Source organism: Mustelus asterias, unplaced genomic scaffold (genome assembly GCF_964213995.1).
Source record: "Mustelus asterias unplaced genomic scaffold, sMusAst1.hap1.1 HAP1_SCAFFOLD_35, whole genome shotgun sequence".
NCBI lineage: Eukaryota > Metazoa > Chordata > Chondrichthyes > Carcharhiniformes > Triakidae > Mustelus > Mustelus asterias.
In genome coordinates, this window is record NW_027590117.1 from 2,298,656 (window position 1) to 2,320,884 (window position 22,229).

Genomic DNA, 22,229 nt, shown 5'->3' on the forward strand with positions numbered 1-22,229 from the left:
CAGGCTTTGCAGCAAATGGTTGAATCGAATTATGTGGAGGGAATTCTAATCTCCTCAGGAAGGGGTTTAATAATGAGCTGAATGAACTGTTTCTGTTAACAGCGATGAAAGGTCATGTCACTGGGCTGGTAATCCAGAGGCGTGGGAAGACGGAGTAAATCCCACCACTGGTGAAATTTAATTCATTGATTAAATCAATCTGGAATTGAAAGCTAGTGTCAGTGATGGCGGCCTTGAAACTGCCGCCGATTGTGGTAAAACCTCATCTAGTTCACCAGGGCACTTTAGATAAAGAAGTCTGCCCTCCATGTGACTGCAGACCCGGAGCAATGAGGGTGACTCTTACCTGCCCTCTGAAATGGCCGAACAAGCCACTCTCAGTTGATGGACAATTAGGGAAGGGCAACAAATGCTGGTCCAGCAGGCGACACCAACAGCCCATAAAAAGAGAATGGCCTGGTAACGGATTGAGAAACTGGATGCTTCTTCTGCTGCAATAACAAGGATGAGGGAGGCTGTAAATTAGTGAAAGATTTTGAAAAATTTCATTTCGACACAATAGGCCAGAGAAGGGCAGATAAAAATGTATCTCACTCTCTCATACATCTCATTGATGGTTGGTGGCTTTAGCACAATGATGTACATGCGACCAGCATATCAGCGAATCCTAAGAGTGTGAGAGAAATTCCATCAGTAATGCTTCCCCGACATCCTCCAGATTGAAGCGAGGCAGCATTCATGCTGGTGACTGGGAGGAGATTGTTACTCATCGTTGAAAATGGCCAAAACATTTCCCTCAATCTACAGCACGCTTTTATGAGGCAGAATGGCGGGAGAGAAGAAAGTAACAGAGAAGAAAGCTCTGTGGGCCGAGAATGGGCCTGTTCACTCACTTGAAGACCCATGGCAGTAATTCACGGCCCTGACTGGGTGTCATCCTCGAATCAAGAGACAGACAACGATAACAACTGCTTGTTACAAAATAACTATCATAAAAAACCACGTCCAACATTAATATTGGTAAAACTTCCCGATAGTCTGAACAATTCTTGTTTATTTATCCCTCTCTGGTCTGTGAGCTTCGCTCTACCTGGGTGTGCTGACATCTACTGGCCGCAACCCAGAACTTCAACAGAGGGAAGACGTTCACATCAAGTGAGGGTGTTCCAGGAAGAGGTCAATATGAATAATTAATAATGGGGTGTGATTGGGTAGACCTCGTACTTTAATCATTAAATCCACTATAGAAATCAATATTAAATTATCATTCAGTCGGCAGCATTTGCAATTTGCTATCGTCCAGAGCATTGGCAGTTGGCTCGTTGGTCGAGGGGTATGATTCTCGGTTAGGGTAATATTAGTATGCCAGAGGTTCCGGGTTTAAAACCCGGACATGCCCAGCGATCGTTCATTAAATCGGGAGCAGGTTTGAGCTCATCAGAAATCATTGCAGTGAATATGTCACTGCAGAACACGAGAAGAAACGATCGCCAGATTTAAATTTCGTTTGACCATCCAAAGGTACTGAAGGATATGACACGGGAAATTTGCGAAGAGACTGGAAATAATTTTGAGTGGCACAGTGGTTAGCACTCCTGCCTCACAGCCCCAGAGACCCCGGTTTGCTCCTGGCCTTTGCTGACTGTGCAAATTTTGCACATTCTACCCCGTGGGTTTCCTCTGGGTGCTCTGGTAGACTCCCGTGATTCAAAGATGTGCAGGTTGGGTGGATTGGCCATGTTAAATGTTCCTTTAGTTTCCAAAGATGTGTACATTAGGCACTGAATCTGTGCAATTTTGACACTTATTTTGAAATTTTTCCTCTGGCTCTTGATGAACGCTTGACTGGAACATAAAAACCTCTATCATTGAATCCCTGCATTGCAAAAGGTGGCCATTCGGCCCATTGAATCTGCACTGATTCTCTGACCTATCCACGCAACCTCACATATTTATCCTGTTAATCCTCCTAAGCTAAACATTCTGGGAGACATAAGAGTAAATTTAGCATGGTAAATCCACTTACCCTATCAATGGAGTGTGGGGGGAAACCAGAGCACACAGAGGAAAGCCACGTGGGCATAGAGAAAATGAGAAAAATACGTACAGTCACCCAAGGCCTGAATTGAGTCCAGGTCCCTGTCATTCTGCAGCAGCAGTGCGAAAGCCACTCTTATTTCTCTTCCATAAAACCAAAAGACAAAGGAGCAGAATTAGGCCACTCAGCCCATCGAATCTGCTCCGCCATTTTTCTCATTCCCATTCTGCTGTCTTTTCCCCATAACCCTTGATCCCCTTATTAACCAAGAATCTATCTATCTCTGTCTGAGATACACTCAACGACCTGACCTCCACAGCCTTTTGCAGCAAAGATTTCCATAGATTCGCCACTCTCTGGCTGAAGAAATTCCTCCTCATCTCTGTTTTAAAGGAACGTTCCTTTCGTCTGAGGTTCTGCTCTGGTTCTAGTTTTTCCTACAAGTGGAAACATCCTCTCTGTGTCCAGTCTCTCCAGGCCCCCCAGTATCATTTAAGTTTCAATACGCTCCCCCCCTCATCCTTGTAAACTCCAACGAGTACAGACCCAGAGTCCTCAACCGTTCTTCATACAACAAGCTCTTCGTTCCATGGATCATTCTTGTGAACCTCCCCTGGACCTTTTCCAAGGCCAGCACATCCTTCCTTCGATACGGTGCCCAAACTGCTCACAATACTCCAAATGATGTCTGACCAGAGCCTTTGCCAGCCTCAGAAGTACATCCGTGCTCTTGTATTCTAACCCTCTCGACATTGCATTTCCCTTCCTAACTGCCGACTGAACCTACACGTTTACCTGAAGAGAATCTTGAACAAGGGCTCCCAAGTCCCTTTGTGATCCTGAGTTCCTAAGCATTTCACAATTTAAAAAGTAATCTGTGCCTCCATTCCTCCTTCCACAGTGCATAACCTCACACTTTTCCACATTGTTTTCCTTCTGCCATTTCTCTGCACACTCTCCCAGTCAATCCAAATCCTTCTGCAGCACACCTGCTTCCTCAATGCGACCTTTGCATCTACGGGTCCTCACAGACTTCTTTCCGTGAGGAAAAATACCCAACTTCTCAATCGATCTTCATTGCTACAAATCATGGTCAATAGAATCATTCATGTGGATATCCTTTGCACTCCCTCCAAACTTCTTCAAGTGTGGTGCCCAGCATTGGACTCGGTGCTCCAGGTGTGGCCTATCTCGTGTATTTAAAATCTCAACATGATCTTCTTATTCATGTATTCAATCCTCCAATAAAACATAGTGTGTCATTTGCTTTATTACCTGCTCTCTCAACATGCCCAGCCACCTTTAAAGACTTTTGTACTGAGAAACCGAGATCCCTTTTTTATTGCATTTCGTTAAGTGTTGCTCCCTTTATTTCTCCACACTCTCAAAATGAATCAACTCACACTTCTCTGCATTGAACTTCATGTAGTTCGGTGAGTGACCCGCACAGGTGCCCGACTGTGGCAAATTGGGGAATTTCACAGTCACTTCATTGCAGTGTTAATGTAAGCCTTACATGTGACTAATAAACTTTACTTTAACTTTACTTTTCTTTACTTTTACTTCATCTGCCACTCGTCTGCCCAGAGGACAGCAATGGAATCATTCACTCAGCATCTACACATTGTTCTGAGCTTTAGGGTCTCTCAGAATAATTCACTAGGCCTCTCAACATGGAACAACCACCTCATTTCAGGGGGCAATCCAGTGAACCTTCTCTGTACCACCTCTAATGCAAGCTGATCTTTTCTCAAATGTGGATACCACAGCTGCACACAGCATTGCAGATGTGGTCTCCATAAACTCCTGTACAATTGTAGCAAGACACTTTTCTTCATCTACTCCAATTCACTTGCAATAAAACCAAACATGCCATTTGCCTTTGTAATTGCTTGAATGAATAATCCAGATTGTGCTCCGAATTCTCGAGAACATTTTAAATTCGTCACATTTCAAACTCTCCTCAACTCTGAAGAGTCCCAGACACCGACAAGCATTAACTCTGTTTCTCCCCCGATAGATGCTGCCAGACTTGCATGAGGCTTCTCGCATTTTCTGTTTTTATTTCAAATTCCGTCTCTGTGCCATCCTCATCTCCTTTTAGACAGATATTTGTAATTTTTAAACTCTCCAGTGACTTATGCCACCAACTGTCATTTAATCAGTGCTGCACTTCTACTTGTTTAGAAACGACAAGAGAACAGTTCACACTCGATTCAGTGATGAATGATGAATGAGAAATTATGTGAGGAGTTGTGACAGAAAATGAGCATCTCCGCCTTCTCCCTGTAACGGGGCAGATAATAATCTAACTCCTTTCGACCGTTTCAATTGAATCTGTATCCACCGCACTTTCCAGCAGTGCGTGCCAAACTTTAAACCCTCACTGTGTGAAAAATGTTTTCCTCGTCTTCCTATTCCTTCCTTTGCTCATGATGTTCAATCTGTTCTCTCTCATTCTTCATCATTCCACGAGTGGGAACAGTTTGTCCCTATCCATTCTGTCCAGACTTCTCATGACATTTAATAGCTGTAAGTGGAACCCCTGATGGGTGGTTAGATTTTTAAACCAGTCGACATTAAGGCATTGATAAAACTCGCAGCATTCAGTTAAATGACTTTTAAATACGTTTATGAGCTAACACGAAGTAATGTGAGATGCAGTAATTTCATTCAAATGAGTAATTATGATTGTAAAATACATATGCGGATGTTTTGAATGGATTATTATTGACTTTAAGGAAGTTACCAATTGGCAGTAAACCAATCCAGATAACCCTTTGTCAAAGGGTCATCTGAACTCGAAACACGAGCTCATTTCACTCCTTACAGATGCTGCCAGACCGGCAGAGATTTTCCAACATTTTCTCTTTTGGTTTCAGATGACAGCATCCGCAGTAATTTGGTGTTATTTTAGAGTTGTACTATTGCACCTCATTTCGAGTTGTAGGACTGAGAAACGTCACTAATGAAATGGATTCGATACTTTGGAACTGTTTTCCTTTTACTTTTCATTGTCTCTTTACAATCTTCCTACCGGAATGAATCACTTCACAATTCTCAGCTTTGAATTTCATCTGTAACTTGTCCACTCATACCGTCAACTTGCCTCTGTCCTTTTTGAAGTTTTACACTATCCTCCTCATAGTTCACAATGCTTCCAAATTTCACATTGTCCACAAATTCTGAAATTGTGCCCTGTGCACCATTACGTCTGTCTAATATATCTGGTGCCTGTTCACAGTATCTACACCCTGAGTGCATATCAAACTGGATTGAGGCTTATAACAGAAAAGAGGAGCCAATGCAGATACCTGCCTGCATATTCCACGTAAATGCTGCAGAATTGTAGTCAAGTGGTTTTGCTTTATTGTTAAGAGGAAGTAACAGAGGATGGTTTTGATCCATCGGCCTCTGAGCTATGGGCCCAGCACGCTTCAGCTGCGCGAGTCTGCTACAGAAAGTCCATCTTCGCTTCCACCCCCGGCCTCCGCTCCCCAGTCTCCGCCCGCTCCCCCCTCCCCCACGACCCCTGCCCCCTCCACCCTCCTCCCCTCCCCTCCCCCTCCTCCCCCCTCCTCCCCCCTCCTGCTCCTTCCCATCCCCCTCCACCTCCTTTCCCCTCCTCCCACCACGCCCGCCCCCTCCTCCCCCCGCTCCCGCCCCCTCCTCCCCCCGCTCCCGCCCCCTCCTCCCCCGCTCCCTCCCCCTTTCCCCTCCCTCTCCCCCCTCACCTCCCCCTCCCATCTCCCCCTCCCCTCCCCTCCCTCTCCCCCCTCCCTCTACCCCCTCCCCCACCCCTCCCCCTCCCCTCTCTTCCTCCACGTCCCCCCTTCCTCCTTCCCACTCCTCCCTCCCCCTCACCCTACCCCCCACCCTCGCTGCCTATCAATGTAATCCGGCAGATATTCACTTCCACACTGTTGTTTAACACCATCAGCAGTGTCAGGAGGCTCAGTCTGGCTACAAAATTCCACTGCATAACACCAAGAATAAAGGGTCAGAGAAAGACACACACAAAAGCAGCCAAAGAGGCTGTTTGTCCACGTGTAACGACAGTCACGGAATTGATCACTGATGTTTGAAAGGAGTTTTCTCTTGTAAATATGTTTATAAATATATTTACCGCTGTGTAACTGTGCTCTCTGCTCTTCAAAGATGTCCACTGTTGTTGTGCAAAGTGTTTCACTGTTTTTTTTCCTGCTGTGCTCTATGATATAGAGGTTTACAACATGGAAACAGCCCCATCGGCCCAACTTGTCCATGCCGCCCAGTTTTTTACCACCGAGCGATTCCCAATCGCCCGTGTTTGCCCCATACCCTCCAGACCCATCTTACCCATGTAACTGTCTCAATTGTTGTTGAGAGATGATTTCTGCTGTTGTGTAAGATGTTCCGCTGTTGTGTTTCCGGCTGTGTAAATGTTTTTTTTCTATTCTGTTAATATGGCCCCTGCTCTGAAAATGTGTTCCATGGTGTTTGAGAAGATTCTCCGTGAAGATGTTTCTGTCAGTAAATTGTTGCATGTTGTGTTAAGATGTTCCCCGTTCGTATGCTTTCTTGCATATAAAATTGATTCACTGCAGATTGAGGTTTTTTGGAGAAAAGAGAAGCCGATGTAAATACCTGTCTGCAGACTCCACGTAAAAGCCACAAGTTGTTTCATTGTCAGTGATAATAGGAATAGCAGAGGATGATTTCGATCCATCGACCTCTGGGTTATGGGCCCAGCACGCTTCCGCTGCGCCACTCTGCTCCGGTAAAGGCCATTTCTGCTGCCTATCAATATAGTCAGGCAGATTTTCGCTCCCGTATCATTTAATACACGTTCCAGTGTCAGGACGCTCAGCCACTGCATCAAACCGAGAATAAAACAGAGAAAAACACACAATAGCAGTAAGAGAGATTGTCTGGACACGTAACGACAGGCAAAGGTGATGGGAAACCGGCAAAGCACGGAATTGGAAAATCGATCTCTATTTTTAAAGGAATTTTCTGTTGCAAGTACATATTTGTAAATGTATTTCCTGCTGTGTAACTCTGCTCTCTGTTGTTGAGAGGTGCTTTCTGCTGTTGTGTAAAATGTTTCCCTGATGCTGTCAATATCTTTCCGGTTGTATAAATATGATCCATGTTGTGTACTTTTGAAAAATGTTCTGTTAATATATGCCCTGCTCTGTAAACGTGTTCCGTGTTGTGTGAAAATATTCTCCGTGAAGATGTTTTCTGTTCGGCAGAAAGATGATTAACTGGTCTCATAATGTTCCATATTGGGTTAAAATGTTACACGTTGTGTTAAGATGTTCTCTATTCTTGTATAAAACTCTGGTTAAACTGCAACTGGATAACGATCGCCCAATTTCGACTGCATTTTACCCTCTGTTAGTGAATGTGATTGGGGGATTCAGATTGTATCCAAACATGCACGTGAGTGAAATTTGTTCTGCATCTATCTGTCTCCGGTTGTAGTTGCGAGAGTTTATTTGTTTTATTCATTTCGAGAGGTGGGCATCACTGAAGAGGCCAGCATTCATTGCCAATCCCCAACTGACATTCGGAAGGTGATGGTTTGCTGCTTTCTTGATGTTTCCCGATCCTATGCTTCCTTGCATATAAAATTGATTCACTGCAGATCGAGGTTTTTTGGAGAAAAGAGAAGCCGATCTAAATACCTGCCTGCAGACTCCACGTAAAAATCACAAGTCGTTTCATTGTCAGTGATAATAGGAATAGCAGAGGATGGTTTCGATCCATCGACCTCTGGGTTATGGGCCCAGCACGCTTCCGCTGCGCCACTCTGCTCCGGTCAAAGCCGTTTCTGCTGCCTATCAATATAGTCAGGCAGATTTTCGCTCCTGCATCATTTAATACACATTCCAGTGTCAAGACGCTCAGCCACTGCATCAAACCGAGAATAAAACAGAGAAAAACACACAATAGCAGTAAGAGAGATTGTCTGAACACGTAACGACAGGTAAAGGTGATGGGAAACCGGCAAAGCACGGAATTGGAAAATCGATCTCTATTTTTAAAGGAATTTTCTGTTGCAAGTACACATTTCTAAATATATTTCCTGCTGTGTAACTCTGCTCTCTGTTGTTGAGAGGTGCTTTCTGCTGTTGTGTAAAATGCTTCCCTGATGCTGTCAATATCTTTCCGGTTGTATAAATATGATCCATGTTGTGTACTTTTTAAAAACGTTCTGTGAATATATGCCCTGCTCTGTAAACGTGTTCCGTGTTCTGTGAACATATTCTCCCGTGAAGATGTTTTCTGTTCGGCAGAAAGATGATTAACTGGTCTCATGATGCTCCACATTGGGTGAAAATGTTGCACGTTGTGTTAAGATGTTCTCTATTCTTGTATAAAAATCTGGTTAAACTGCAACTGGATAACGATCGCCCAATTTCGACTGCATTTTACGCTCTGTTAGTGAATGTGATTGGGGATTCAGATTGGATCCAAACCTGCACGTGAGTGAGATTTGTTCTGTATCTATCTGTCTCTGGTTGTAGTTGCGAGTGTTTATTTGTTTTATTCATTTCGAGAGGTGGGCATCACTGAAGAGGCCAGCATCCATTGCCAATCCCCAACTGACGTTAAGAATGTGATGGTTTGCTGCTTTCTTGAACTGCTGCAGTCCATGAGGTGTCGGTACAGCCACAGTGCTGTTCGCCAGACAGTCTTTCAGGATTTTGCCACTCTGACAGCGAAAGAGCCGCGATGTATTTCCAAGTCAGGATGGTGAGTGGCTTGAGGGGGAGCTTGCAGTGCTGGTGTTCCCATGTATCTATTGCCGCTGTCCTTCGAGATGGTAAGAACATAAGAACATAAGAAATTGGAGCAGGAGTAGGCCATCTAGCCCCTCGAGCCTGCCCCGCCATTCAATAAGATCATGGCTGATCTGATAGTGGTTTAGTTCCACTTATCCGCTCGCTCCCCAAAACTGTTAATTCCCTTATTGATCAGAAATCTATCTACCTGTGACTTAAACATATTGAACGAGGTAGCCTCCACTGCTTCAATGGGCAGAGAATTCCAGAGATTCACTACCCTCCGAGAGGAGAAGTTCCTCCTCAACTCTGTCCTAAACTGACTCCCCCTTACTTTGAGGCTGTGTCCTCAAGTTCTTGTTTCCTTTCTAAGTGGAAAGAATCTCTCTGCCACTACCCTGGTAGAGGTGGTGGGCTTGTGGGTGCAGTCTAAGAAGAGTAGATGAAGAAATATTGCTCCCATTGCCTGAGGAGAGAAGGATGGCTTTTAATGTGCAGAGGACCTGGGATGCACTGCCTGAGAGGGTGGCAGAGGCAGCATCAAATCAGGGCTGTCAAGGGGGAATGGAATCAGCACCTGAAGTGAAAGGATTTCCATGGTTATGAGACAAGGACGGGAAAGGGATGAGCTGAGTTGTTCTTGTACAGACCAGCAGAGAGACAAAGGGCCGAATGATCTCCCTTTCTTTGCTGTATCCATTCTAAGATTCGAGGTGTATGAGTGTTGGACTCATTCTGTATCGCTCTGTCTCTGGTGCGACATATGTGTGTGATGTTCATTATGAATCTCTCTGAGAGACTTTGCAAATCTGTACACATTCTATCTGGAAGGTACATAATTGAAACAGGGCCTTTTGTTCTAATTAGTACATGATTCCACACTATCCTCTACTAAAAATCTTCAACGTAACATCATCTGCTTATCTCTGAAATTCATTCTCCATCGTCTCATTACCGAGATTTTCCTTTCGTACATCTGTGCAAGTCGACTCAACTGCTCCAGGTAATAGCAAATTCGAAGTTATACTAACTGCATTGAAAAGTACATTAATATTGATTTCTCTATGGAATGTAATGCCGATATCCAATCACTAACTCCTGTTTGATCTGTCTCTGCAACAGCGACAGTTAAGATGCATTTTTCCGCTCTACTGCAGTTCTGTATTGCGGCCAGTGTATGTCAGCACACTCTGGTAGGCTGAAGTTCAGACATCAGAGAGGGACACAGCAGACAAGAATTGTTCACATCATATTGAACCTGGGACTGAGGAATTTAGAAATACTAAATGTTTTGGCCATTTCATTTTGAAATCTACCAGTACGCTGCTTCCCTCTGTATTCGTCATTTAAATCCTGATAAATGAGCATGGCTAGGCTTATAATTGAATGTATTAGTGCCGGTTGGCATTATATTTGGAACCAAATGGCATTTGAATCATTAGCTTAGTTAGAATTTTATTCAGCAACAGTTTAATTATTAGTACAAACCTATTAAAGCATATATTTCAGAAGGTTTTACCTATTTCTGATTGGGGATATTATATAGAGAGAAATTTGCTTTTCTTGATATATGTTACTGACCTATATCTGGGAGCTTAGGTTTCGATCTCAAAATTTGTCAGTGGTGCAAAATTTGAAAATATTATGATTTTTAGTGAGGAGGATATTGATAATCTGCAAGAAGATATAGACAGTCTGGTGGAATGGGCAGACACGTGACAGATACAATTTAATTAATGTAAGGAAGTGTGAAGTGATGCATTTTGGTCCGAAGATCGAGGAGAGGTGATATAAAATAAAGGATACACCTTTACCCGTCCTAATTCCCATTGCACCTTTACCATGCCAAGATTCCACAGTCTATTCACCCATCACAGAACCCATTGAATATCCAGCCTGCAGTCTACATTGCACATTCTACTTGCACATTCATCATTCAACATTTTACACTCCCATTTTCCGATGTACCTTCATCTTGCAACATCTCCCTGCGCCGTCTCACAAGCCAGCCAACGTCGCACCTCCACTCTGTCCATTGCCCATGCTAGGCTTATCCTGCCCAGTCCGCATTGTGTTTCACTTTGCTCAGTTACAATGCCCAGATTGCACACTGTTCCAACTTTTATATTCTCCATTAATAATAAGTGAATAAATAGAACCATCCCTTGATTAAACACTGTCATCTTTTAGTAGGTGAATTTCATGAAGTGCTGTGTGTGGTTCCCTCCTTGACCTTGATGCTTCTGTACAAATGTATTCAAAGGAAAATTATCCAAATATATCTTCAATTCTCCTGCTCATTCACAAGGAAATGAGCGGGTGATGGATACAGTTCCATAGTAGGTTTAGAAGATAGAGAATGGATTTACAAATTTAAAATCCAAGGGAGAGATCAATGCCTGGAGTTGTTTTCAGGCTGTGGCGACGAGAATAACAATGCACATTTTCAATTTGAATTGTTCAAAATACTCGAATGGAATATCTATTGTGGATGAAAGGAAACTTTAAACTGTGCAACTGTGCTGTGCTTCAGCGGCTTGTCATATAGTCATAGCGGTTTACAGCATGAAACCAGGCCCTCGGACAACTTGTCCATGCCGCCTTTTTTTCAAAATGCCAAAGCTAGTCCCAATTGCCCGCATTTGGCCCATATCCCGCTATACCCATCTTACCCATGCAACTCTCTAAATGCTTTTTAAAATACAAATTTGTACCCGCCTCTACTACTGCATCTGGCAGCTTGTTCCAGACACTCACCACCCTCTGTGTGAAGGAAATTGCCCCTCTGGACCCTTTTGTATCTCCCCCTCTCACCTTACAGCGATGCCCTCTAGTTTCAGATTCCCCTACCTTTGGGGAAATATATTGACTATCTAGCTGATCTCTGCCCCTCCTTATTTTATAGACCTCTATAAGATCACCCCTCAGCCTTTGACAGTCCAGAGACAAAAGTGCCAGTCTATCCTGCCTCTCCTTATAACTCAAACCATCAAGTCCTGATAGCATCCTAGTAAATCTTTTCTGCCCTCTTTCTAGTTTAATAATATCCTTTGTATAATAGGGTGACGAGAACTGTATACAGTATTCCAAGTGTGGCCTTACCAATGTCTTGTACAACTTCAACAAGACGTCCCAACTCCTGAATTCAATGTTCTGACCAATGAAACCAAGCATGCCGAATGCCTTCTTCACCACTCTGTCCACCTGTGACTCCACTTTCAAGGAGCTATGAACCTGTACCCCAAGGTCTCTTTTACAGGAATCTCCATTCATCCATCGCCTGCTGAGCATATCCAGCATTGTCGGTTTTTGATTCTGGTTTCCAGCTTCCAGCTTTGCGTTGTGTTCTGTGCAGGTGTTTAACTGGAACAGGGAACAGATTCTGATCAGCGCTGTGACAGATAGAGTAGAATGTGCCCCCGACTATCAAGCCTGTGAGATTACATTCCGAGCTGCCCACGAGAATAAGGAAGAGAAAGAGGGAGGATCATTCTGTGATGGACAGATTTCATGTACAAAGGACAAAATGGTCTGTATTCCCACAGCTGTTTTAACAGACATAAGATGTAGCAACATGACTTGCAATCAATAAAGTCCCTCTTCACAGTCCTTGACTTTTTAACTACGAGATTGTTGAACTTTCCACATTGTCAAACATCCATATATGGACAAGTAAAGCAAACTTCCAGCATGTGGCGCTTTGGGTAGCGCGTTAGACATCTAAATAATGGCAAGTCAGCCATTCAAAGGTTGTGGGTTTCAGTCCCACCAGAATCGGACTTGGGGTCCGATTAGTAGAAAGCAGGTTGCTGCTCCGTTGATGTGATTCAGCTTCGGCACCGACATTTCCTGCTCTGCCATCTCTTCATGCTGCTTCTGTTTATTGGCTCCCAGGGAAACCACTGACTCAAAAATAAATCGCAAACCCCGGGGGCTTTCTTAAAGTTTGACACGACGTTCGCTGGTTGGGTGAGAAATAGTAGCATCTTTTTCAATTAGATATTTCGCTTCTTTTGAAGATCACGAAGATTAAACAACACACACGTGCAACAACAACAACTTATAAATAACTACAATCAATAAATAAATATCAGTGCCCTGCAACCTGGTGGTGTTATTCTGATGTGTCTGCTGCGCTTGTCCTTCTAGGCGGTCGTGGTCGTGGGTTTGGAAGGTGCTGGCAAAGGAGCCTTGCTTTGTTGCTGCAGTGCATCTTGTAGATGGCGCAAACTGCTGCCATTTTGTGTCGGGAGTGGAGGGAGTGAAGCTTTATGCATGGGAAGCGAATGAAGTGGGAAGCTTTGTCCTGGATGGTGCCAAGTTTTTGCAGTGCTGTTCAAATTGCATTCATCCAGGCAAGTTATCTCAGGAAACCAGGTGCTCGGGTTTCCTCCCACTGTCCAAAGATGAGCAGGTTGGGTGGATTTGGCCATGCTAGATTGCCCCTTGGTCACCAAGGTGTATGTATCGGTAGATTAGCGGGGTGGATGCGTGGCTCTGCGGGAATAGGTCCTGTGTGCGATTCTCTGTCGGAGAGTCGGGACAGACTCGATGGGCAGAATGGTCTCCTTCACCACTGTCGGGATGGTGTGATTCTAAGGCGATTTGACTCTGTTCGAAATTCCCTGAGAAAACAATGGAACGCTATGTTTGTAGAACTTGGAGAATTGGATTTATTGCAAATTAAATGTTTTTTTACTGCAAGATGATGAAAGTATCTGGATCACGTTTAATAAATAGGCAAGATATTTGAGGAGACTCTCGAACTATGTTTTTTTATCGTTGTAGATTATCCACTGTGAAGGGAAAGACAACATTGACAAGCAAGAAATGGATATTGCGACTTACGCAGTTGCAAAGTTCACTGGAAAGGAATCCGAGGATCTGAATCCAGAATCTTCTGGTTTACTAAATCGGTGCTTTAACCAAGTAAGCCACAGAGCCTGATACCGCTCTTCGTGGGTACAGCAGAATGCTGGAAATACATTCCAGATCTGGTGGTATTAGTGAAAAAAGAGATATTACCAGATCTGTAACGTACCTCTGAAAATAGAGATAGTTCACATTTCAGATGCAGACCTTGCACGGGAATGACCGGTTCTCTCTCCACAGATGCTATGGGATCTCGGATAGATTCATGAAAGAAAAATAACTGAATCCCACAGTGGCCCATCGAGACTGCACCGATTTCCCTGTAAACATTTCAAATCCGCCTTTCCCCGACACCCGCCCATCAGGGTCTCAGGGGAGGTGCTCCTTAGGAATTCACAAAAGAAAGCACATCAGAGGGAATCACACAAATCACTCAGTGAAACACTTCCACTAAACATTGAGCGGTTTAACGTGAGCTTGGTTCCACTTACTGTTTTCAGACACACATCTGGTATAAAAGTAGCCGTGTTCAGGATGTGATTCACACACAGTTTTCTGCTCTGAAGGCAGATGTGCTCCTTCTGTGGCACGAGGTGATTTTTAAAAAAGTACTTTATTCATACGGGATATGTGTGCCGCTGGCGCGAGAAGCATTTATTGTCCAAATTAATAATCTTTGAGTAATTGGCGATGAATTCATTCTGGTGCCGCTGCAGTCCATGTGGTATATGTGCACATACACTCCTGTTCGGGAGGGAGTTCCAAGATTGTGAGCCAGCCAGGGGAACGGTGATACATTTCCAAGTCAGGTTGAAGTGTGTCTCGGAGTGGAACTCACAGGTGGTCGTTGTTTCTCAGCATCAACTGCCCTTGTGCTGCCAGGTGAGAAATTTCTTGGGTTTGGATGCTGCTTCGCGAACGAAAAATCACTGTCAGGAGTGGGATTTGAACCCACGCCTCCAGAAGAGACTGCGACCTGAACGCAGCGCCTTAGACCGCTCGGCCATCCTGACTACATTGGCCAAGTGTAAAATTTCTGCACAAGTCGATCTGAATTCCACCTTTATTGTCATTACATTTATAACTCGATGTATTTTTCCATTTTTGAACCCCAACCAGAGTCCTGTATCTGAGTCCCATCCTTTCCCAAGCCGCCGGGGGCTGAGGACTTCTCATTGCTGGATTGCGCTGTTTGCTCAAATCAACAAAGACCCAATTCCCGCCCTCCCTGTTCCTTACACGAAGGTGTTGAGAGTGTCAGATCTGAGCAACGTGAAGTATCCAATAGGAGAGTTATATCCTGGCGACAGGAATATCTCTCCGCAGCTGCTTTCGGAGCTGCTGAATATTTCCAGCATTTCCTCTTTCTGATTTTGTCCCTTCATTACAGGAGTTCATTTACTGACAACCCAAAACTTGTCTCGAGTGCGCAGGTCCAGACAAACCTTTTCTGTGATCTTCACACAGACACGTTCACTCTTCACTTTCCAACTCACAAGCTTTAAAATCGGCTGCTTCCACACTCAGCACCCTGCGGCATTGCCTTCAACCCTCACCCCACCCTCCACCCGACCACCAGGGTCTCAGTAGTACAAATGCTTCTTGGGAATTCACAAAAGCAAGGGGATCACAGTGTTTGTGAGGGAATATAAAAGGTTAATCCACACTCACAAACGGACTGATTATGTGAGAATCTCTCTCTCTCACGTACACACACACACACACACACACACACACACACAGAGACCACCACCACCACCACCAAGGCAAATGGTGAAATTTCATCAATTAAGAACATCTGGGATTAAAAGTCTGACGACCATGGATCGATTGTCAAAAGGAAGACAACTGCTTCACTAATGTCCTTTAAGCAATGAATATTTTAACTGGTTTGGACCTAAATGGGGCCCCCGACACACAGCAACTTTGGTGACTCTAAGCTGCCCTCTGAGGTGACCTATCAAGCCGCTCAGTTCAAGGGAAATTTAGGATGGGCAATAATGCGGGCCCAGCCAGCGACACCCACATACCAGAAATGAATAAACAACATTAGTCGTTGAGTGAAAATGAGGGGATACAGGAATTCAGTTGCAGTACCAAAGGTTGACAGAGACAGAATTAATTGAGAAACCATGTTTCAGTTCCGGAAGCTGACAGTCAGAACAAGTCACTTCTCCACGCACAGTTTAACTGATCGAATCAGAAAGATCCCAATCTTCATTGAGCAGCAGATAATGCAAAACACAGTCTGAATACAGACAGATGCACCAGAAAAAGCATTCATTCTGGTTGCATCACAGCTTGGTGCGGCTCCTGCTCTGTCCAGGACCGCAAAAAATCGACAAAGTGTCGTAAACAAAGCCAGTTCATCACGCAAACCAGCCTGCCATCCATTGACACGCCCGCGTTGCCTTGGAAAAGCAGCGAGTTGAAGCAGCCACACACCGTGGACAGATTATCTACCACCGGCTTCTGTCGAGAACTGGATACAAAAATCTGAGGGCAGGCACGAACCAAGTAAAGAACAGCTTCTTCCTTGTTACCATCAGAATTTTGATTGGACCTACCTCGTATTAATTTGATCTTTCTCTACATGTTGCTGTGACTGTAACTCTACATTGTGCGCTCTCTTCTTTCCTTCGTTTTGTATGGTATGCTTTGTCTGCGTAGCATGTAAGAAACAATACTTCTCACAGTGTACTAAAGCATGTGACAAGAATAAATCAAATCAAATAAAATCAAAGAATATGACACAGATATAAAGGTCAAGTCGCCGTAGTTGCAAATGACCAGAGGCTGCTTTCCCCCTCAAAAGGGAGAGCTTACTGGTGGCGATTTAGCCCAAGGGTTACCATACCTCAGGCGACAGGCAATGCTTGGAATATCTAATGTGCGATCGAATAGTACATCTGGATTTTCTTTGCAGAAAATTTGTATCAAAATCCTGATGTTGTTTTTAAATCCGGGGATAATATACGGCTGTTACAAACTGCCCTGCCACCTTCAATGATTTGTACACAGGTCCATATATTTCCCGCTGTTCCTGTTTCCCCTTTTGGAATTATATCCTTTATTTTGTATTGTCTCTTTGCGTTCTTCCCACCAAAATGAATCACTTAATCCGCCACATGTCCTCCCATTCCACTAAGCTGTCTGTGTCCTTTCAGAGTTCGACTGGAATTTCTGTAGCTCTTTTCAGAACCAAAGGGCGTCCCAAATCATTTCACTGATAATAAAGGATTTTTGAAATATAGTCATTGTCCAATTGCTGAACTTTTGAACTGTCTGTTCGATACGTCAGAAATTCCCATATGGGGATGGGGAATAAGTGCACCAGGTGTGGCTCTGTGGCGCAACGGATAGTGTGTTAGATTCCTCGTCATTGTCTGGCGAGACAATCAAAGGTAAACTTTGAAGAAATCAGCTGTTCATAAACTGGTTAGTTAGATGTTGGTTATAGTTGCGATGACCGAGTTGTTCAGGCGTTTGATTTAAAATCTAATGTGGTTCACCGCGCAGGTTCAAGCCCCCAGGGTTTCGAGAGTGGATGAAACTGTTCATTTTCTTTAATCACCTCCAGAGGGCTGATCACTGACTGGAAAACTGATCGCCATTCCTATTGGATTTTGTGAAGATATCGACGAAATATTGAGTGAACAGATGGAAAAGAAGACGATAACAATGTCTGTTTGACTTCTGTATTTTGGGAGCCGATCGTGGCTCTGCGAGGAGAAAGGGGTGAGGTCAGAGGTGCGGGAGACGAATAGGGCACGGTTGAGCGCCTAACCAAACATCGAGGGTCGGGGTGGAGGCACCTTGGTGTCAGGAAGTTGGAGTCCATGTCAGGAGCGCCGATTTGGAAAGAGGCATCAGGGGAACAGTTCCGACTGAGGTGAACAAACTAGGAGAATGGGGATGGCGTCCTTACAGGGATCGGGGTATGAGGATCTGTACTCGGCGTGTGAGTCGGTGGGGCTTTAGTTACTGGTGGTCAGCCTATCTAGAATTGGAGGCAGACAGGTCAAGGAAGGGTAGGGAAGTGTCGGATTTGGACCATGCGAAAATGCGAGGGTAGAAAATGGAAGCAAAATCGCTATTTTTTCCAGACGCAGATGAGAGCAGGAAGCAGCACCGATACAGTCATCGACGTAACGGAAAAAGAGTTGGGGGTGGGAAGAGGGGGTGGCGGGGTGGGGGGGGGGGGGGCGGTGGCGGTGGCTGAACAGGACTGGTGCAAGAAATATTCCACATACTCCACAAAAATCACTCACTTTCAGGCGCGGAACCGGAGCCTAACGGTGCCTTTTGTGATGCTATCTGAAGATTACAGTTTCCAACCCAGTCACTTTGTACAGAAATCTGGTGGAACCTCCTCAAAACTAAGCCTGTGAACTGAAATCCACTATTTCTTTCAGAAATTGCAGGGAGCTTTCTCAGAATTACTTCCCTTGTAACTTTGTCCATTTAATTCTCACTTATCTTAGAATTTTTGATCCGAACAATTCCACAATATCTGTTTGATCTGGATAAATTATTGATGTTCCCAACTCGAACAAAATGCTTTGTTATCAATCGGCCAAGGGGAATTTTGTGGATGGAATTCTAATGTTTAATAATGAGCTGAATGAACTGTTTTTGTTCACAGGGATGAAAGGTTATGTCACTGGGCTGGCAATCCAGAGGTCCGGACTAATATTTGGGGACACGGAGTAAATCCCACCACGGCAGCTTGCAAAATTCAAATTCACGGATTTAATACATAGAAACATGGATAGAAAACAGAAACAGGAGTTGGCCATTCGGCCCAAATAATGCTGGAATTGAATGCAAGCTTCAGAAATGGCGGCCTTGAAATTTCCGTCGATTGTTTTCCAGAGACAACATCACAGAACAACAGAGAACATGTCACACAACAGGACACGCCTTTACAGAACCGAGAAAACTTCTGCTCAAGATGGATCATATTTACACAACCGGGAACACATTTACACAACAGGGAACACATTTACACAACAGGGAAGAATTTGACACAACCACAGTGAAGATCTGTCAACGACAGAGTCACAGTTCCACAACAGAGAGAACAGTTACACAGCACAGAACACAGTTAAACAGCAGGAAATAGATTTCAAAACAGGGCCTGGCTTTGTGTAACAGAAAACAGCTTTTCAGAAATAATCATGTTTTCCATCTCAGTATCTTGCTGGTTTGCTCGGCACCTTTTCTGTCTGTCATTGTGCGTGTATCCTGATAGTCTCTTACTGCTTTTCTGTGTGTCTTTCTCTATCTGTTACACTCGAGGTGATGTCATGTGTTATTGTCCAGCCAGGGTGTGCGTCCCACCACGGAGGTTGTTGTTTTAAATCAATAGTTGTCGGACTGCCGCGCAACAGTCATAGGCAGGAAGCCATTATGTTTCGGAGCAGAGTGTCGCAGCGGAAGCGGCCCGTAACCCAGAGGTAGATGGATCAAAACCACCCTTTGCTATCGTGTTTTCACTCGCATCAAAAAGGCATATTCGGCTGCTGTCCAAGAGCAAATCTGGATTTTCTCGGCAGCAAATTTGCTTCGTCATGTTGATTTGTGTTACCGTGGGTGGCACAGCGCATTTGTCCCAGATTTAGTTCAGTTGGCTGTGCAGCAGATTCAGCCAACAGCTCCCGATCATTTCCCGTATCGGTTGAGATTATTGATACAGGCCCCGCCTTCTCAGCCTTGCTCCCCGCCTGAGATGTGAATCCTCCGGTTAAATCACCAGAAGTCAGCTCTCCCCTGAGATGTCCGCTGAATCATCTCGGACCGTGGACGTTGCTTTAAATTTACAAACAGCAAAAATATGACCTGCTCGTGGAAACCGGAGGTATCCCTAAAATATCATTTCATCATAATTTTGAAATGTATCATTTCGCGAACATTTGCAAACAATCAACTTTCCCCGGATGCAGAATCCAAAGACCAACTGCAGAAATCCTCCAGGAGCCTGACGTGAATTAAACACGGAACCTTCTGACCTGGAGGGACCTGATAAATTAACTGTCTCCCTCTTTACTTTCTATGGATTTACATCGAATGGAAGAGTTACAACGAACCGAGATTAATGAGAGAGCAGGACCACAACATTGTCCTGCGGGAGAAATGTCTTCTTGTTGCGGGTGTTAAGAGCACAAGAGCTGGTTTGGGGCAGTATAGACGCATGACGAGGTGGCCGAATGGTTAACGCGATGGACTGCTAATCCATTGTGCTCTGCACGCGTGGGTTCGAATCCTATCTTCGTCGTAGATGCATTTTCTCCGTCTTCGTATTGACCCACTGATTGAGGGTGGACTGATGTTGAGGTTTCCGAACAAACGTGAAGTTTCAACCGAGTTCTGCAGGTATTTGGGGTGAATAATCCAGCACCATTCCATATTCCTCATCCAAATGAGAAACTCGAGCTGGCAATCGATTCAAATCACGACACCAGCTTTGGGCAGGGGTTTGCCACCAGGAGAACATGTGGTTTCAGACGCTCCAAAACAGCCTCCAGCTTCATTTGAGGCACCAGTTGCGGATTTTGTCTTTCCAGAATCGGACGTTCCGCCATGAAAATTAGTGCCGGGTTAGGTGGAATGGTCATGTTCAATTGCCCCTTACTGTCACGAGTATTAGCATGTTAAATATGTGGGGTTATGGGATTGCTGATTGCGCCGGCTCGATCAGCCGAATGGCCTCCTGGACTGTAGGGATTCTATGAAGTTCAGGGCGACAGTTTCACTTCTTTGGGAATTTCTCCAACTGTTCTCGGATAAGATTAAAATTTCTAACCAGTCAATGCCTGTTTGAGGACTGGCAAGGAATAGGGCTGACATTGAATAGGTTCATATTGAATTAGTTACAGCAAATTGATTCTTTAAGAGGTGTTGGTGCAATGCTTTCAGAGAGACTGTCAGAGTTCCTTTTTTTGTTCAGTCATTTTGTTAATCTACTTGGAGCGGGTGCAGTTTGTCAACATCTGTGCCTCTTGCTTGGCCACCTCTGTGGGCAGCAGCAGCTCCAAGAGTCAAGTGGGCGATGGTGGTGACTGTGTGAGCACTCGATCAAGGTTCCTGGCCATCACATTGGTGACTTATTTAATTAGCTATCGCAGGTCAGAACAGAACAGAACAGGACATCTGAAATGAAATTCATTCAAGATTCTCATTATTCATGAGTTATTAATGGAAATATTTCTACGATTTGCTTCCTGTGTAAATTTCGTTGCAATGAAAGAATAGGCCTCAAAGCTATTCAATGAGTTCTCAGTCAGAAACAACAGTGAAAAGGGGGGTTAAACTGTGCAGAAAAACGCGACAGCCAAGATCAGTTTACAAATTGTGTTATGGACACACCTTCGTGAGCAACGAAAGTAATTCCGTAATTATAACTAATGAAAATAACAACCTATTTAACAGATGGTGGTGTAGTGGTGATCATGGCTGCTTTCCAAGCAGTTAGCCCGGATTCGGTTCCCGGCCATAGCACTGGTCATTTATTTAGGTCCTTATCTACGGCCTCTTGCGTTTCAAATCATGTGGTCAAAAACAGTTCAAACGCAGCATTTGCCGGAAATGAAACAAAAAGGACGTCCCGTTTAAATATTATTTATTCGGACGGAAAATTCCGCTTCAAATTCTCTCTGCAGAAAAAAATTATTGAAACAGAGGAAGAAGTCTCTGTGCTAATGAATGAGTTCTCAGTCAGAGACAAAGATATAAAGTAACGGGAACCGAACACAGTTGACCTCCCTGACTGTGATCTCAATAATCCTGATGAAGTCAATATGAACGTTACTGAGGTCGTTGCATCGACTGGCCAATAAACAGCTCCGATGGCAGGGTGGTTCAGGCGTTCGACTTGGAATCTAAATTTGCTTTGATTGGAGACATTTTTAACCGAAAGAACAGGCCTCAAAACTATTCAATGAGTTCCCAGGCAGGTACAATATTAAAAAGTAGGCTTAAACTGTCCAAAAAACAAGAGTGAACAATTTCAGTTTACAAAATGTGCGTCAGGACCACCTGGTGTCTGAGGAAATCGACAACTAAGGCACTTCCGTAATTATAACAAATGTAAATAACCATTGCCTAAACATAGCGAGCGATGGTGGTATAGTGGTGAGCATAGCTGCCTTCCAAGCAGTTGACGTGGGTTCGATTCCCGCCCATCGCATTGGTAATGTAGTTATGACTTCATTTTGTGGACAAAATAAAATTCGAACGCGGCAATTGCCGATAAATACGCTTCCCGTTCTAACTTTATTTATTTCGGACCGAGAATTCGGTTTCAATTTCTTTATCCTGAAAACAATGTTGAAATAGAAGAATAATTGAACAAATGAATTCTCAGTCAAACATAAGGACACCAAATAAAAATAGAGGAACACATGTCAGCTCACACACTGCTCACTGCACAATCCTGGTGCTTGATGAAGTTAACATGAACATCGCTGAGGTGATTACATCATTTTGAGAGATAAGCAGCTGCGTTGGCCGAGTGGTTAAGGCGTTGGACTCAAAACCATCGTTTC

At 44.2% G+C, this 22,229-nt stretch overlaps 4 non-coding genes across 4 annotated transcripts; 2 read left to right on the plus strand and 2 right to left on the minus strand.

Annotated features, from left to right (window-relative positions):
• Window positions 1-7,768: 7,768 nt before the first annotated feature.
• Window positions 7,769-7,840, minus strand: trnam-cau (transfer RNA methionine (anticodon CAU)). The gene has a single exon. It is a non-coding gene; the product is annotated as a tRNA-Met (tRNA).
• Window positions 7,841-14,613: 6,773 nt separating this feature from the next.
• trnal-cag (transfer RNA leucine (anticodon CAG)) lies at window positions 14,614-14,696 on the minus strand. Its single transcript has one exon. It is a non-coding gene; the product is annotated as a tRNA-Leu (tRNA).
• A 5,182-nt stretch (window positions 14,697-19,878) lies between these two features.
• On the plus strand, window positions 19,879-19,960 carry trnas-gcu (transfer RNA serine (anticodon GCU)). Its single transcript has one exon. It is a non-coding gene; the product is annotated as a tRNA-Ser (tRNA).
• Window positions 19,961-21,799: 1,839 nt separating this feature from the next.
• On the plus strand, window positions 21,800-21,871 carry trnag-ucc (transfer RNA glycine (anticodon UCC)). The gene has a single exon. It is a non-coding gene; the product is annotated as a tRNA-Gly (tRNA).
• Window positions 21,872-22,229: the final 358 nt, after the last annotated feature.